The 6,000-nt window shown below is 42.6% G+C and overlaps 1 pseudogene; it reads right to left on the reverse strand.

The window, feature by feature from the left end:
- Positions 1-4,278, reverse strand: part of LOC129674860 (uncharacterized) — a 39,656-nt pseudogene extending 35,378 nt beyond the window's left edge.
- Positions 4,279-6,000: the final 1,722 nt, after the last annotated feature.

Here is a 6,000-nt window from a genome sequence, read left to right on the forward strand (position 1 = left end):
GTGGGAGGACTCCTGCTAAAATGCTCAATTCCTATCCAGAAAAGCAAAGAGGCTGGACATCACAAGAAGGAGAAAAGAGGGAACAAGTCAGGAGCCTGATACAGAGGACCTCTGACAATCTCTGCCCTGCAGACTATCAATGTAGATACTGAGACTTATGGGCAACCTTTGGGCAGAGTGCAGGGAATCTTAGGAAAGAAGTGGGAAATAGTAAGATCTGGAGAGGACAGGAACTCCATAAGGAGAGCAACAGACCAAAAAAATCTGAGCACAGGAGTCTTTCCTGAGACTGCTATTCCAACCAAGGACTATATATGGAGATAACCTAAGACCCCTGCACAGATGTAGCCCATGGCAATTAAGTATCCAAGTGGGTTCCATTGTAATAGGAACAGGGACTGTCTCTGACATGAACTGATTGGCCTGCTCTTTAATTTCCTCCCCCTGAGGGGGAAGCAGCATTACCAGGCCACAGAAGAAGACAATGCAGCCACTCCTGATGAGACCTAATTGACTAGGATCAGAAGGAAGGAAAAGAAGTCCTCCCCTATCAGTGGACTTGGGGAGGGGCATGCAGGCAGAGGGTGGAGGAAGGGAAGGATTGGGATGGGAGGAGGGAGGGAACCACAGGGGGGGATACAAAGTGAGTAAATGTAATTAATAAAGAAAAAAAATCCTTTGATATTGATGTTGGTTGTGGTAGTGAGTTTGTGTGCTTGGCTACTTTTAGTTTTGCTGTAGTGAGGTTATTTATTTCCTGTGCTTTCCTGAAAGTAGTTAATTTTGTTTGGTTGCATTTTTCCTTCTAGTATCTTCTGTAACACTGGATTTTTGGGTTGGTATTGGTTAAATTTGTTTTTCACGTTGAATATCTTGCTTTCTCCAGCTATGATAACTGAGAGTTTTGCTGGTTATAGTCGCCTGGGCTGATATCTGTGTTCTCTTAGAGTCTGCATGGTATCTGTCCATGACCTTCTGGCTTTCATAGTCTCTGTTGAGTAGTCAGATGTTATTCTCATCGGTTTGTTATTATATGTTATTTGGCCTTTTCCCCTGCAGCTTTTAGTATTTTTCTTTGTTCTTTATACTTACTGTTTTGACTATTATGTGGCTTGAGTATTTTCTTTTCTGGTCTAATTTACTGTAGGGCTCTCCTCTATTTCTTTACATATTTTTAAAAATTTCCTCCATTATCCTTTTCATAAGCATAGATGTAAGGTTATCCTCTTGGATTTCACTTATGATAGTGTGTCCAGGGTTGCTTGCCATTGGATAACTGTGTTCTGGAGATGGCATAGTGCATTGGCTCTTGTTAATTATGCTTTTACACTGCCCTCTATTCATCTGGGTATGTTAGGTGTTGGCTGTTAGTTTCTGGTACCTCCTGGAATCCTGGGGGTGGGAGGATCCTCTTGGCAGGAAGATGGTTGTTCCTGAAGGAAGCCTCCTCAGCTTTTTCAGTATGGTCACCAAATGGCCAGTGCTTCTTAGGAATTGGCACAGCTCACCTCAGGTACCTGTGGTACCTGTGGTTCTTGGTAGTATGGGTAGCTCTCTTCTCACTAGGAGAATTTCTAGAGACAACTGCTCTGCTCTGGGTTTCTTGCTCTGAATTTAGTGGGCTATTGCTGCTGCTCTTACACTGTATTTGCTGGCCACAGCCATCTTGAAGAAGCAGGAAGCCCTGTTGGTAAATTTAGCTAGGGAGACAGGTTGTGCCTTGGTGCAATGTCTTGGGCTGATCCTGTGGATCCTAAGCATCTGTAGGTATGAGGTTGAAGTTCTGGGCCGTAGTACCCATACATTAATCAGTGGGATGTTAGCACAGCTCTCATGCATGCAGCTGGACGCTAGAGTCTGGAGTGTGCAGGAACTCAGAAACTTTTCAGGAACTGGGGGTCTTGAGGTCAGACCTGATGTTCCCCTCACTGTGGGGTTTCCTCCTGACAGGGAGACCTAATCTGTGGTGTTTTGGGGTCCACAGTTTAGTCTGGGATGGTGAGTAGTGCACGCAGAAACAGGCAAGTGGCTCCCCACTGGCAACTGGGCCCCTGTAGGAACCCAGGAACTCTTCCCAGAACTCTTTTGGTGGGTCAGTTGAGTGTCCTGGGGTCAGATCTGATGTTTCCCTCACTGTGGGCTTTCCTTCTGACAGGGAAACCCAGTCTCTGGTCCTGGAGCCCACAGTTCAGTCTTGAATGATGAGTAGGCTGAGCAGGAGGGTCTCTGGACTAACTACTGAGTGTCTTCTAGAGTCTGGAACCATTTCCAGTGATTTTCTGGGTGACTTGAGGGCAGTACTGATTGCTTCCTTCACCATGGTGTTTTCTCTTGACTGCAAATCTCAGTGTCTGGTGTTGTGGGGCCTACAATTCAGTCTGGGATGGTGATCAGAGCACACAGGCATGTGGCTTTGGGCTGGCGACCAAGCACTTGCAGGAACCCAGGAACTCCTCCTAGTTTAGCTGGGTGACCTGAGAATGGACCCGATTGCTTCCCAGACCTTGGGGGTTCCTCTCACCTGGGAAACACAATCTCTGGTGTTTTAGCGCTCAGAGGTCAGTCTGTTGGTCACTGCTGTCCCTTTTGACACCACCATCTTGGATCCCTGACAGGTGGTTAAGTTATTGATCATGCCCTTAACACTCCTGTATTGCCCTTTAAAAGTGTAGCCACCAAGCAAATCTAATGAAGTTATTTGCTCCATTGTTATTTGCTCCATTTTTCACCCTGTTCTCCACTAGAAAAGCGACACTTATCAATTAAACATTTCTTTCATCTGAACTGAAATAAATTCTTACTAACTCTTTTACAACTCCATATCTGAGAAAAATAAAGCATGTAAGAGATTATGTTAGAACACTGCAAGTTCTAAAATCTGCATGATATTCTCCATGTATGGGTTTTAATGTACTTTACTTCTCCCCTGATGATGTCTACAGACAATGGCTTGTCCAAGGGATCTTGGCCTCTATGCATCATTCTCCTCATTGTATTCTTCTTCAGTGTTAGGTGCTTCTAAATCTCTAAGATGTCTAAATTCATCTGTACAAGAAATTACAGGAAAATGAAGAAAATGGAAAAAGTCAAATGACAATAATATATTCTTATCCACAAATCTACATCATATTTCATCATATTACTGAGCATATAGAACAACTCAAAAAATCCTAACACTATACTAAATATGAAAAGCCATGGCAAAAGCAAACAATACAGAGATTTTAAGGTTTGCTCCCTCCCTCTTCCTCCCCTCTGTGTGTGTGTGTGTGTGTGTGTGTGTGTGTGTGTGTGTGTGAGAGAGAGAGAGAGAGAGAGAGAGAGAGAGAGCACATGTGTGCATGTAGGAACTGAACTCTGGTCCTCTGAAAGAAAGTATAGTTAAATAATTTTCAAAAATTAATTGAGAATTTCACAAAATCTATTCTGATCATATCCACCACCTCCTCCAACTACTCCCAGATCCACCTCCCCTTAAATAACCCACTCATCTATGAGTCCACCTATTTTTAAAACTCATTAGCTTCAATCTGTGCTGCCCATATACTCTTGGATATGTAGCTATCCATTTGAGTGTGGGTAACATACTAAGGTCACACCCTTAAAGAAAACTGATATCTCCCTCCAAAGAGCTATCACTTGTCAATAGAAATTGCCCAGTTCTCCTCAAAATGTTGGGAATTCATCTGGCTTGAGGCACTGGTCATTTTGTCACTATCATTTCTCCAACTCCAGGAAACTCAGTAAGTTCTCAATGGAAGTTCATTGAGACTCAGAAAGTAAATCACTCAGAAATATCAGGGCATCCTTAAATTTGGCCAGGTAGATGTATAAGACCCAGTGTTATAGAAACAGTAGAGAGTGCTGAGGAGACCTGGACTGGAGTAGCCAAGCTACCTGTAAACTGTTGAGCTGTCTGCAAGTTTGCATTAAGCTACAGGATTCCAGCATTCCTAGGCTGTCATCAATGATTCGGTGGAATTCCCATGATGCAGCTACTTTTGAGCCATTCTTTCTGTATGTAATATCTGATTAATACTTTATTATTTTTAATATAAAATTTTATTTATTATTTAAAAATTTGTATAATGTACCCTGATCCTCCTTACTTTCCAGTCCTCCAAGGTCTTCCTCTTGCACCCTAGTGGCCTTCTCCCTTAAAATAAAAAAGTCCACTTTGTGCTGTCCATTTAATTACTGGAATATGATAAAACTCCTGGTGGCCAGCCCCTGAAAGAAAATTGAGTTCTTCCTACTTCAACCCTCACCAGAAGCCATCAACTGTGAAAAGCTACACACTTCAGCATACTGACTATAATTTTTTTTGACAGTTCATTTTTTTAGTTTTATTTTTCTTATTAGTTACATTTTGTTAACTCTGTATCCCAGCTATATCCCACTCCCTCATTCCCTCCCCAACCCCACACTCCCTCCCTGGTCTCCTCCCTGCTCCTTTCCAAGTCCACTGATAGGGGAGGACCTCCTCCCCCTTCATTTGACCCTGTTTTATCAGGTATCTTCAGGGCTGGATGAAAAGTCCTCCTCTGTGGCCTAACAGGACTGCTCCTCCCCTGGGGAGGTGGGGAGGTCAAAGAGCCTGCCCTTGAGATCCTGTTAGAAATAGTCCTTGTTCCCCTTACTTTGGAAAACTACTTGGTTACTGGGCTACCACGGGCCACATCTGAGGAGAAGTTCAAGGTTATATCCATAGATGGTCCTTGGTTGAGTGTCAGTCTCAGAAAAGACCCTGTGCCCAGATATATTTGGTCCTTGTAGAGCTCCTATCCTTTCCATATCATACTATCTCCCCTTCTTTCATATGATTCCCTGTACTCTGCCGAGGGTTTGGTTATGAGTCTTAGTGTCTGCTTTGAAACACTGCTAGGTAGAGTCTTTCAGATGCCTTTTGCGGTAGACTCCTGTCATACCTTCAATGCCCATCACATTTGTCTTTCTAAATGAAGATTGATCATCTTCTCCCATGTCTGCTTTCTTGATTATCTTCTTTAGGTGTGTAGATTTCATTATGTTTATCACATCTTGTAGGTCTATATAAGCAAGTATATACCATGTTTGTCTTTCTCCTTCTGGGATAATTCACTCAGAATGATCTTTTTTAGATCCCACCATTTGCCTGCAAATTTCATGATTTCCTCCTTTTTTGATTGCTGAGCAGTATTCCATTGTGTAAAAATACCACAATTTCTGTATCCATTCCTCGTTGATGAACATCTGGGTTGTTTCCAGGTTCTGGCTATTACAAATAAAGCTGCTACAAACATGGTTGAACAAATGTCCTTGTTGTGTACTTGAGCAAATTTTGGGTATATACCTAGAAGTGGTATAGCTGGGTCTTGAGGTAGCACTACTTCTAATTGTCTGAGAAAGCGCCAGATTGACTTCCAAAGTGGTTGTACCAGTTTACATTCCCACCAGCAGTGGAGGAGGGTTCCCCTTTCTCCACAACCTCTCCAGCATGTGTTGTCACTTGAGTTTTTGATACTGGCCATTCTGATGGGTGTAAGGTGATATCTCAGGGTTGTTTTGATTTGCATTTCCCTAATGGCTAATGAGGTTGAGCATTTCTTTAAGTGTTTCTCTGCCATTCGATGTTCTTCTATCGAGAATTCTCTGTTTAGCTCCATTCCCCATTTTTTAATTGTATTACTTGGTTTGTTGCTTTTCTGCTTCTTTAGTTCTTTATATATACTGGATATTAGCCCTCTGTCAGGTAAAGGGTTGGTGAAGATTCTTTCCCAATCTGTAGGCAGTCATTTTGTTTTGATGACAGTGTCTTTTGCTTTACAGAAGCTTTTCAGTTTCATAAGGTCCCATTTATTGATTGTTGCTCTTAGAGCCTGTGCTGTTGGTGTTCTGTTCAGGCAGTTGTCTCCTGTGCCAATGAGTTCTAGACTGTTCCCCACTTTTTTTTCCAACTGATTTAGAGTATCTGGTTTTATGTTGAGGTCCTTGATCCACTTCGACTTTAGTTTTGTACAG

This window comes from Psammomys obesus, unplaced genomic scaffold, assembly GCF_907164565.1.
Source record: "Psammomys obesus unplaced genomic scaffold, mPsaObe1.curated_primary_1811, whole genome shotgun sequence".
Lineage (NCBI taxonomy): Eukaryota > Metazoa > Chordata > Mammalia > Rodentia > Muridae > Psammomys > Psammomys obesus.